Source organism: Paramormyrops kingsleyae, chromosome 4 (genome assembly GCF_048594095.1).
Source record: "Paramormyrops kingsleyae isolate MSU_618 chromosome 4, PKINGS_0.4, whole genome shotgun sequence".
NCBI lineage: Eukaryota > Metazoa > Chordata > Actinopteri > Osteoglossiformes > Mormyridae > Paramormyrops > Paramormyrops kingsleyae.
In genome coordinates, this window is record NC_132800.1 from 38,843,459 (window position 1) to 38,856,770 (window position 13,312).

At 38.8% G+C, this 13,312-nt stretch overlaps 1 long non-coding RNA gene across 1 annotated transcript; it reads right to left on the minus strand.

Annotated features, from left to right (window-relative positions):
• Window positions 1-3,249: 3,249 nt before the first annotated feature.
• On the minus strand, window positions 3,250-8,025 carry LOC140588847 (uncharacterized). Its single transcript, XR_011990046.1, has 2 exons — window positions 7,933-8,025; window positions 3,250-4,049 (listed from the first exon to the last, which is right to left on the minus strand). It is a non-coding gene; the product is annotated as an uncharacterized lncRNA (long non-coding RNA).
• Window positions 8,026-13,312: the final 5,287 nt, after the last annotated feature.

Consider the following 13,312-nt stretch of genomic DNA (forward strand, 5'->3'; position numbering starts at 1 on the left):
GTGCTTAAGCGCACACACACCCTGTACTTAACGCAAGGTGGGTCCTGACGATACAATTTGCCAGGGGTGGATCTATTGTGTCCTGTAGTGGTTCAGAAAGCCAGCCAGAATGAATAACTGAAAATAATTTGCGGTATATCTGAGTATGTCTGCTGTTTAATTTTCTATAAGTGAAACTTGATCCATGTAAAGCTGATAACCCAGCTAACACGCCCTTGTGGGGCCAACACGGGTTTAAAGTGGGCTGGTCGGGTTCCACGTGGGCATGGGCTCTAAGTGGGCTAGTAAACGGGCTGATACTGGGGCCCTGTTGGGCTGCCTAGGAAAGTTTATAGTGGGATGTATGTGGGAAGCCCAGCAAACCTGTACATATAGGGCACACATGGGCCCTTTGTGGGTTTATTTGGGTATACAAAGATTTTGTAATTTTGGCATAAATATATCCAAAATATTAATTTATGTTGCTTTTATTATGCATACGTTTAAAAATATGTTTTTCCATTTTCATGTTCATAGTGAGTTCTTTGGATATTAGTGGGGCCCATTTGGGTTGCCCATTTAAACATAATGAATATGTGGGCATACCAGAAAACGTTAAACGTTCATTTCCATTTACTGTGCTATAGCTGATTCTGTTTCTTTGGGGGTATCAACATAGCGTAAGAGCAAGCAGGAAGTAATACTGACAATTATAATCTAGTTAAAGCAGTTGAAAATTGTTTTTGTTGAAAATTGTTTTTAATTCTTTTAATTAGCAGTAATCAACCGTTTAAAGGTGTTTTTGTTCAATAATATCCCGCAAAGTTCATTCGTTTTATACATTTGTTAAGAACTGCTTGTCCCACAATTAGGATTATGGGTAGGATGGTGATGAGCTGCCGTCACCCCTCCCACTAATTGTTTTGTCGTGTATCCCATAATTCATTTTTCCGCGCAATTTTAACGTTCAGGAGTGGAGCAGCGCGAGAGTAATAAATCTAAGCGGTCCGAAGAACAAGCCTGAGGTAAGTTATGTTATTTCTTAAATGCTTGAATAGTAAACCTGACAAAAGGTGTCAATTAATAAAGTTTGGCATCATAACTTTTAAGAATTTGTCATGTCCTATGATGATATTCTTATTGTAAATTAGCACGCATGCTAACATAACTAGAAACGAGTTAAACATGGCATTTTTGTTGCTGAAACGTTCGAATTTTTTAATTTGTGGCTACGAATTAAAGTACCACTTGGTATTTTAATGTACTTTAGCTATACATAGCTAAAATAATGTTGTATATATTTGAATGTGTACTGCTCTATTTACGATTATTAAATAATCGCTTGGATGTTAACCATACTGTGTTCATTTACAAATGACATTTGCCCTAGATTGATTGGTCTGTTATTTTCCCACCTAAAGTTTGAGCTCACATATGAAAACTAGGTGGTGGTATGTGGTGGGGTTAAAATATACATTTGTGAAAATTAGTTGTGTTATTAAGTTATGTGGAATATAATATTGCCTTCTATACCATATACAGAGACAGGGGTTTCTGTACATGTTTGCATACCTACTAGTTGGAAAATTGACATTTTTTTCTATGGTTTAATTTGTTTCTGATGGAAAACTACTTATTTGAATGCAGTCATTTTAACTTGTATTTATTAAAACACATAATGTATACACGTTTTTTCCCCCATGGAATAGACTTATTCCATGATACGATAAAGAATGCACTATATAATTACAGTCTAAATCAGGGGTCTCCAACTCCGGTCCTGGAGAGCTACTATCCCGTATGTTTTCTGTCCCACTTGGCTTCTGATGAGCCACACCTGGCCCTGGTATTTACCTGAGAACAGGTGTGGCTCATCAGAGGCCAGGTAGGATAGAAAACCTAACTGGACGGTAGCTCTCTAGGACTGGAGCTGGAGACCTCTGGTCTAAATGTTAAGCGCCTGTTTTAAATTTTACTTTATTTTACAAAGTTTTGTCTCAAAAAACTGGTATCTGTGCATCACTAAATATATGTCAGTGATATTGTAATTTATAAAAGTACTCTGTTGCTATCTTTTGGGGGGGAAAAATGTAGTATAGCATACCATAGTCGATACAGCACAATAATACTTGTTGGATGGGTTCATAGATATTCTGGAGATCTGTCAATTAATGTTTGAGCTGTTAATTTAATTGATAATTCTTTACTACTCAACTTAATTGATATAATCCTGTCTTACTGTAATGCTAGAGCAGACATTTTAAATGAAATTCTCACATGGTTCGGGCTGCATAGCATAATAAAACAGAAACTGATGACACTTGGTGATAATTTGGTTGTGCTTGCATACTCACAAATGGAATTAAAAAAAGTATGAAAGCTTTTTTGTCAAACACAAAAGCTAGATTTATTAGTTTTTGTTTTGCATAAATGACTATAATATGAATTTTAATGCATTTTGTTTTTCTCCTCTGTAGGCATGATGCTGCAGCCGGGCCTCAGCCATAGTTTCAACTTTTCACTTATTGCTTTTTTTTTGTTTCAAAAATGTATTTTTGCATTCACAAATGACAATGTTCTGTTGAAAATTTGGTGTCAGTTAATAAACTTCATTACTTAAACTACATTCTGAATTTTTTTCATTTTTAAATGTCTAGACAAAGTTGAAAATAACATTTGTGAAATCTTAATGCCATTATTTGCCTCATTTACCTGTTATTAACGTAAGCCATGTACTTGCATTTTAAAATTAAATAAGAATTGTAGAAGTACTAAATGGTGTAAATTTGTGTAAAAATAGCAAATGGTGTAAGTTTGTGTAAAATAGTACATGGTGTACATTTAGATTTTAGCCTAACCAAATTTATATATAGCTTTAATATTTGAAAAATAACCTTTGTGGGACCCAGGTATATAGCCCAGTTGCCCAAAAGGTTTAGCCTGTTAAAACCCCATCATTTACCCAAATGAGCATTCAGTAGTGGGGCCATACATGAGCCCAGTGAGTTTGCCTAAATGAGCCCCAAGTTTAGCCCATATTAGCCCCAGGTGGGCTGCCACAGGTGGGGCCACCATGGAACCTGAGGACAAATCTTTATGGGGCCCAGTAGGGCTGCCCAAATGGGGCCCATGATTCAGCCCATCCATAAACCCACATGGGCCCCACATGGACATGTTGGCTGGGAATGTAATAAGGCGAACCAAAGAACTCGTATAAATGGCATAGAGTTTCAAAAGAACATAAATCAGTATACAGCTAATACAATGAAGGAGAATGATAGATTATTTTTATTTTATTAGTTGTATTTTATTAATGTGTGTCATTATTTCGAGAGAAGTAGTAGAAATTAGAAAGTTTACCACTGGTGAAAAAAACTCGGTCTTACGTCTCGCTCTACAGTGCTGATATTTCCTGAGCTATCCGCCAGAGGGACCTTAAGCAGTGCATTTTTACTGACAGGACACTGCAATAATTTTTATCTTGGTAAAAGTATAAATGACATGTCATTGTAAATGGTGTTAAGTAGTTCATTTGGTTAATTGGAATTGCGTCAGAAATTTTTAAATGTTGTATTACATCCTGATTACACCTATATAACAAAGCAAAGCATTTTCCCTCATAGTTTCCTCCTCTTGGGACACTGCAGGACCATCAGCTATCAGTAACAGCCCAGACAGTCGATTTCAGCTTTCTAAGCCAGCACAGTTATGGGAGAATCTCCTCCAATGATACGTGGACACATTTTCCACCTTTTGTCCTTAAGTGCAAAATGGGGATGAAAAGTTAAGCACTTTAATCAGAGTGTGATATATAGACCTAGATTGTAGTCATTTATTCACAATAAATATAAATTCATCATTATTAAATAATACACTGGTAAAATTTTACATTTTATATTCTGAGCACACGTCTCACAGTTAACTGATCTTGTTACATTTCCATAATGCAAAGTTTCTCAAATCTAATTTACACTTACTTCATCCACTCTCTTTTGTGGCGCACAGTCAATTGATGGATCCGTAAGATCATTACCAGACCGTTTGCTGCAAACTCTACAGTTAATAAATGGCTGCAAAAACACACAGACACACAAAAAAAGAATTGAAAGAGTTGTATGCAATAAATACAATGACAGAATGTGTAGTAAAGACATATCTAAAGATTTATGGCAAAGCTGCTGGACTGCAGGTGTACAAAAGACCCGGTAATTATTATAATGTATTTAAGTTGACACGTACGAGGACTGGTAACGTGCATTCGTAAGACATATGACCGGAAGAGAGCAAAGTGAGGATGCGGGCAGCTCGTATAGTTGGTTTATTCAGTTCGTTAACTTCTCAGCCGAAAGCTGCCCCTGTGTCACATTTGAGAGTGTGCATGGATATACAAGTAAGTAGCATTACAGAAAACTTATAGTAGTTACTTGCGCACTTACCGATAACTGCGTTACTTTCCTGAGTTGTGGAAGCGGCATTTAATTGTAATTCACTGATTCCATTAATACCACATCGTTTAAGTTATTCCTGTTTATATTATCATGTACATTTAATTTACGAGTGTGTTGCGTTTAATGGAATATGTATTATTTGCCTTTCGTGTTATCAGTAGCAATGTGCAGCCGCTTATTGAATATGTTAAAGTGTGGCAGATTTATTTGTTGATGTTACTGGTTAATTTAAGTTTGTATTCATTTTAGAACCACACTCACGGATATTCCTGCGTATGTACCTATGTTCCTGTGTTCTACGCATAATCCCACTGCAAATAAACAACTAAGGACTGGACAATTGTGTCTAACTTAATCCTATTAGGTTCAGTGTGTCTTCGCAGTCCTGACCGACTGCCCGCAGTGTTTCTACCTCTCCTGAACCAGGTTTCATTTGGGTTCAGTCACCCTACAGTTCAGTAGGGTTTAATCAAACAAAACAATTTTAGGGGAAAGAGCTTCCAAAACAAGGACACCATAAGGCGATATCATACAAAGCAAATACAACAAAAAGTATTGACAGCAAATCCCATTTAACTGAACACTGCTCTATATTAAAATACTGCCCTCCGATCAAGCTAGTGACCCTGATTACACTGCTGTACTACGGAGCGTGTTTACTGGATTAGCCAGGTTTCTGGAGGCTCACCGAGTTTTAGGTACTATGAATTGTAGTTCACTATTTAAACTAGATAAATTTCAATGGTAATTTGTACTGCACACCTATGGAAGTAAATTAATGACAAAAGTCGTTGATGAAAAAAGACACGTTGAATTACACTTATCGAATAAAAACGCATTGCATTAATGACGCTTTGAATTTTTGGGGACTGTAATTTAATATCTGCATACATTTAAACATTGAACATTTCAACTGAAAACATTTCAATCGTAATTTCATTGCTTAAATATTCAGTACAAATATATTCGGCTTCCAAAATTCAGTTACAAAAGATACGTATTTTAAAGTGCATGTTTATAATTCAACCACATGAATTCAGTTAATTTAATTTCGCCTCAAAATAAATTTCAAAAGAACAAATTCAGTTGAAAATATTCCATGTGTTTTATTCGCATCTTTATTATTCAAGCAGTAACATTCAGTCCTCTTATTTCTGCTTTACAATATTCAGTCCCGTTATTTTCGCTGTTTCAAATACGCTGCCACAATTTCAGTGGTTTAAAATACGATCCGAAATTCAACCCTCTACATCCGGGACTAGCAGGATGAGCCAAAGATTGCCGATAGAGTTCTCTTCGGGAACCGCGATCAAAATGGAGCAAGCGATCAGTACAAGTACTGATTGACTTGGCAGCAGATTTTTGTTGATTGTGTTATTTATGTTTCTTGTCGTTTACTGGTCAATACGATAACTTATTGCAACCCCAACTAGTAGGTTTTTATGTAAGTAATTCGCTAGCTACATTAATTATCACCAAACTTATCTTGCTAACGTAAGATGCCTGCGGGCAACTACAAGGTTTACACACCCAAGAGTTTAAATCAGCGTGATAAATTTATGATATTGACAGTCAGTTATGAAAGCTGCTGGCAACAGGTATAATGGCAAGGGCACCAGCAACTGACTTATACCTTGATGGAATTTGTATAAATAGTGCATTATAACTATTATGTAAGAAAACAAATGTTTAGCACGATATTATACACTGATGACGATATGAATGTTCATAAACACGACGCGATATTTCACGGCCCAGCCCTGTCCGATACCGTTTCATTGTCACCGTCTTTTCCTTTATTAATTAGGCATATCATACTTTCAAAGTGCTATTAAGGTCCCTTCTGGTGTCATCGCCGACGTCACGGACCTGTCAGTCCCCAAGTCGACGACTATCCCCCTGTTCCCCTTGCAAGCTAGCAAAGTGCTATTATGGTCCCTTCTGGTGTCATCGCCGACATCACGGACTTGTCAGTCACCAAGTCGACTACTATCCCCCTGTTCCCCTTGCAAGCTAGCAAAGTGCTATTAAGGTCCCTTCTGGTGTCATCGCCGACATCGCGCACCTGTCAGTCCCCAAGTCCACTACTATCCCATCCCAATAAGTTTTCGTATTGACCAGTAAACGACAAGAAACATAAATAACACAATCAACAAAAATCTGCTACCAAGTCAATCAGTACTTGTACTGATCGCTTGCTCCATTTTGGTCGCGGTTCCCGAAGAGAACTCTATCGGCAATCTATGGCTCATCCTGCTAGTCCCGGATGTAGAGGGTTGAATTTCGGATCGTATTTTAAACCACTGAAATTGTGGCAGCGTATTTGAAACAGCGAAAATAACGGGACTGAATATTGTAAAGCAGAAATAAGAGGACTGAATGTTACTGCTTGAATAATAAAGATGCGAATAAAACACATGGAATATTTTCAACTGAATTTGTTCTTTTGAAATTTATTTTGAGGCGAAATTAAATTAACTGAATTCATGTGGTTGAATTATAAACATGCACTTTAAAATACGTATCTTTTGTAACTGAATTTTGGAAGCCGAATATATTTGTACTGAATATTTAAGCAATGAAATTACGATTGAAATGTTTTCAGTTGAAATGTTCAATGTTTAAATGTATGCAGATATTAAATTACAGTCCCCAAAAATTCAAAGCGTCATTAATGCAATGCGTTTTTATTCGATAAGTGTAATTCAACGTGTTTTTTTTCATCAACGACTTTTGTCATTAATTTACTTCCATACACACCTGACCTGCTCCGATCAGGTTAAATTGCTGGCTTTCAGATTAAAACAGGTGTTAAGTCCCGCCCTTTCACCACAAACGTAGCCTATATATGAGCCCCCTTTGACTGAATAGTAGGGATGGGTAATACCACTGATTTTCTTTTTGATCCGATACCAAGTAATACCAAGTTTTTATCCCGATACTGATATTCGGTGCCCCTTTATGAGCCACCTATCAAAGGGCAGATGTCAGTCTGCATCACTAGTTTGCAATGCCAAAGTGGGCCCTTATATGTAAATGCACACAGACTATGATAAAGAGCAATCAGCAATCAGAGTTGGTTAACCCAGCTCTATTGAGTTAACTCTGGGTATGTAAAACCCGCTTTTTAGTACAGCCCACAGGTCTTTAAACAGGGCCAGATAGGCTTCATAGCTTGAGGCTCTTCATGTCGCCCCTCAGTTGATTAATGTTTGTTTCAACTTGGTAATCCAGCCTTTTGCCTTTGATCTACTACAATTTAAGAATAATATGAAGGAACTGGATGTTTGAGGCCATCTATTTGTTTGCTTGTTTGTTGCTGGCCAACTTTCTCCCAGAGGACATGGAAAAAAATACCACAAACCAAAATTAATTTGTTAATTGATGTTCAATGTGCATTCCGGGATAGGCTCCGGACCCCCTACGACCCAGTTGGATAAGCAGGTTGGACGATGGATGGATGAATGGATGTTCAATGTTCACAGTACAGTGACTCATTACTTACCCTGTTGGTCATAAACATGCAGTCATCCCGATGATATGGTACAGCTGACTTTGCACAGTTTGTTGCTTTCAAGAGAATCTCAATGTCAAAATAGTCATCGGCAATCTAAATCACATAAACATATTATATACAAAACTGCTAACAACTGTTTTAATTAAAGTCCATATAAAATAACAATGCAAAAAATGCAAAACTGTCATAGACTGGAATGCAGCCGATTCAGAAGGAAACAGAAGGAACAAATCAATGTCATACTTATTAATTAAGCTTGCAGATGATGAAAGCTTCACGCTTTTATAAACATTTTCTTTGCAGTTACCTTTGGTTCTTTCCATTGGATATAGAAATTCATGTGCTGACGGGTACTTTGATGAGCATTTTTGACTGCGAGTTTAATGGCCTCCTTGTAGAGATCAGGGAGACTGTGGTAGTCTTGCTGGGCCTCTGTGGAGATAAGCAGAGCTCCACAAGCCAGCACCAGAACCAGCAGGCGGATCATCTTCCTCTCAGCACTGGGATGAGAAGCAGGACTGAGGACACTGGTCTGTGGTCCCCTTATCTAGCACGTCCAGTGGGGTGTCCTTCACCCTAAATTAACAGACCTTTGAATAGCACAACAGTACTGGAAGAGACAAATATTGATAAATTATATGTTTGGGCAGTGGACAAAGTCCTACTGCATCAACTGTTATGAAACAATTTTCTGAAATAAAATGTATGGGTTTGATTAAAAAATAAATTCAGTTTAAGATGTTTAAGTTAGATTCAGGTCTTGACTGGCCACTCAAAACTACAGGCGATGTCAATAAAAAAAATAATAAAGCACAAACGATAAGAATGAAGAAATAAAATTTGTGCAATAATGAAATAGATAATATATCCACAATTTTTTAAACACTGAAACAAAAAATAATTATCAATACTAATATCAATAATATTAAACGAGTGCTTTTAAAGTCCATCCGTTTTCCGAAACCACTTGTCCTGTTCAGGGTCACAGGGGAACTGGAGCCTATGGGCACAAGGCAGAGAACAACCAAGGATGGGGTGCGAACCCATCACAGGGCACACTCTCACACCATTCACTCTCACACCGGGCACACTCTCACACCGGGCACACTCTCACACCATTCAGTCAAACACCAGTCACTCACACCATTCAGTCACACACCAGTCACTCACACCATTCAGTCACACACCAATCACTTATACCATTCAGTCACACACCAGTCACTCTCACACCATTCAGTCACACACCAATCACTCACACACCATTCAGTCACACACCATTCAGTCACACACCATTCAGTCACACACCATTCAGTCACACACCATTCAGTCACACACCACTGTGGACTGTGTAAGGAAACCAGAGTACCTGGAGGAAACCCCACGATTACACAGGGAGAACATGCAAAATGCACACACATGGAACCCAGGCAGACACTTGAATCCAGGTCCCAGAGAAGTTATGTGTTTAACTGTGTTCATGTTGATACGTCATTTGTTACCCCATGGAAGAATAGTATGACCAAATATTGGTAATAGGATTTAATATCAGTGCTGAATATACAGAGTATAAAATCTTTTTTTTTGGATGGTCTTGCAACACGTACGTCATTAATCATGATTATAAAAAAAAATCTGATGGCCCAGTTTTGAAATGTTGGTGTTCTTCTTGTCACAATTTTAGATACAGTTTTTATTTATTTTTTTGGTCACACTACCAGAAACGCAGAAACTCACCTGGCAGGAGGAGAGGGTCATTTCTTAGAGACCCCTGGGCTATTTGAGTAGTCAGAGGGCTCAGCGGGCCCCCTACAGTTTGACCAAGGTTAGCTACAATTAAAGTTGTCAACCCTGTGGGGGGGATTTAAAAACATGTTAAAATTAAACTGTATTTCGTTCCAGCCGAATCTCATCTGATATTTGTTGAAAACGGAACACAGCATTTTATACGGGACATTCCTATACAATCCTTAAAGGTTAAAATTTGATTGGTTGAGACCCCTGGGTCTGGGCACCTTACATCACATAGCTGTTCTGTCCTGGCAATGCAGAGGGCACAATAACTTTAGGGATGTCCTACATCACATAGCAGTTCTGTGGCGTGACTGCAGAGGGCGCCAAGGCTTAAACTGGCAATCTTAAAATCACAGGGACAGGCACAGAGGATTAGCCCTCTTAGGTCCCTACAATGCAGACATGTTCTATGCCAGGACTGCAGAGGGTACTGTTACGATAACTACTTTTGTTGGATGATATATTGTTCCAGAAATAATTGCAATAAACTATATTATTGTCATTTTAAGACCATTTTATGTCACTGACATAATGATAATATAATAGCATAATAAGGCTTGAATTGTTAATTAAGAATATTCAGACATTGGGATTGGAATATCAAAAATATCCTAATTACATAAAACAGGATTCTCATGGACAAGCAATTTCGATAGTTTGGGAAAGTCCATTTGTTATATCAGAACACATACCAACTTTTTCTCTTTGAATAGTCCAAGCACTGTTTGAGATCCGTGATCCTCTGAGGTGTGGATATTCCTTCTGCAGTGCAGCTACTGGATAGGTGTGGTCAACCAGATTCAATCCATCTGCGGTGAAAGCATTTGAGATCTGGTTTTTCCTCATTGGGGCTATCCAGGGGGGGAAACCTTAAAGGAGACAGACAAACCACCCACCTGAGTGACCCTTTGGTGGATTGTTTGCAAGGACAACATCTTGGGTGGACCAGTGATATTTAGCTGCTGTACCACAAGGGGCAGAATGATAGATTGCTCTGACCCATTATTGAGGACGGCAGGGGTTTCCCCATGGGAAGTTCAAAACATTAGGATTTTAACAGTTAATAATGTGATCATAAAACATTATTGAAAAGTATATAATCTACTGTGAATAAAAATACAGCCTTGTGCCCTGAGACAGTGCTTACCATTCTGGATAAGGATCTTCATGACCTTCAGCATGACCCTCTGGGAGCAGTTTGGTTAATCCAGGGAAACTCTGGTATGTGGTAGGCTTATGGGATCAGGACATGAAGTTTGTTATTAAAGTACATTATAGTAAGGGGTTATTGAAGTATGTGTCAGAGTCAGAAAGTTTAGGTCCAGAATGCACAAATTCAGACCAAGTTTTTGCTTTAACCAACCAGTGGAGTACTGGTTTGTCCTGTGATCTGTGAAATTACAAATCAGTAAATTCAACTACAAAGGTGGCAAAGTGGATTACATATCACAATTATGTAGCAGGAGAGCATTTATACAGGATTACACATCGACAATGGCAAACCAAACAGATTTAAACTTTCACTCAAAATAGCTTTTAATAAATAAATCTAAACAGACAGGATGCACAGGTCTGTAATATTCATAATTACAAACCATAAAGAAATAAAGTAAACAGATACAAGTGGAAAGATGTAAATCATACGTGATTACATTATCATAGCAAACACGCTACCATACAGCTCCAATAGTACAAGTGCACTCTTATAGTGAACAAAATCCCAAATTAACAACAGAAATTAAAGTTACTGTCATGGTTGCTGGCGTCTCAGGCACGGGAACGAGGCATAGTGAAGGCACAGAAAGGGCGGACGATCCACTTGCGGCTCCAGGAACAGAAAAGGGGTTTATTAAAACAGAAAACACTGTTGTGTGTGCTGTTCAACAACATTTAACGTTTGATGGTCGTTGTGATTAGTACAGATGTCGTATGTTGTCTTTCTCTTTTCACCAGACATGGAAGCAGATTATCTGGTTTTTTTTTTTTTTTCCTCCTTTTTTCTTTCCATTCCTCTCTCTCTCCCCCCCTCTCTCTCTTCCCTCCTTCTCCTTTGTCCCCCCCCTCCCTCTCCTTCTTTTGAGGAAGTAAATAAAAATATAAAATAAAAAAAAATAAAAAATAATAATAAAAAAAAAATAATAAAATAAATTAATTAATAAATAAATAAATAGATATAGATCACAGAAAACACTACAAACGACTAACCAAAAACAAAGGACCACGAGGGGTCAAAAGCTGAAGGGGATTAAACAATACAAAATAACAAAAACCGAATACACGTAGAACACTGAAAAGACCTAAACCATCAAACATCGCAACCATCAAACATCGCAACCATCAAACAAAAACAATCAAAGAACAACTACTACAGAACACAGGACAACACCGGAGAACTGAACTGAAGCAGGAACTAAAATACTAAAAAGGGTAACGAGACTAACACAGGACAGGTGAGGCTAATTAACAAAGACCAGGGAAACGAGGCACAGGTGAAACTAATAAGCTCAAAGGAACTAAAAACAGGGAAACTAAGAACTAACCAAGGAAACCAAAACCAACACTAGGGAATTACAAACAGGTAAAGACAAGCAGGGGCACAAGGAACAAAACCAAACCCAACTACAAAATCAGACAAGAACCAAAGAAACTAAAATGAAACACTAGGGAGCAAAACATCATCCAAACATCAATTTTTCCCCCGTCTATGTCTCTTCTGGAGCTCCAGAGCTTCAAAATGGCACAGAGCATTTTATTCTCCAGGCGGATGATTGCCCAAAATACAGGACAGGACTCAGTATCTGAGTCACACACAAATAACATTTGAATGAATGTTTTCAAGACACTCAAACCATTTCACAGAACTAATGGGGAGTCAGTTCATCCACCACCACTGTGTAACACCCACCTGGATGATGCGACAGTGGCCATTCTGCACCAGTGCACTCACCGCACAGTAGCTAAGGTGGTGAAGGAGTGGGAGAGAATTCACTAGTTAGATACAGGGGATGAATTGGAGGCCAGATTTGAAAGCCTTTGAAGCCCAGCCCAGGAAGGCCTGTTGCCACATACAAATCCCCAGCTCATGGCCCAGCAGAGAGGGCCGTGCTGCCCATGAATTTCCAGTCCCTGACTGCACTACTTTATCTCCCATTGTCCCGGCTGGACCCTGTCTGTTGCCGGATGTCCCTGCTGTGCTTTGTTCACTGCCAGATGTCCTGGCTTAGCCTTGCCTGCCACCAGAGGTCCCGGCTCAGTCCTTGGGTGTCCCAGTGGTCCCAGGCCTACGGATCCCTCGGCGCCCTTCGGTGTTGGCCCTGGGGTTCCCTCAAGGGCCTTGGGTCCCGGTCCTGTTCGCCCATCACCGTCCATCAGTCCCAGCCCTATTATTCCCCAACCCAGTCTCACGGCATTTCGTGATATAGTCACGAAATTTAATCTATTGATTCGTGTTCATGGACACGAATTTCCCTTTTTTTTCGTGTCACTCTGCACGAATTTCGAGCCAATGTATTTCAATAGGAAATATCTTTCGTGCCTCCAGCACGTTTTTCTTTCTGACGCTGGGGTCCACAGACGC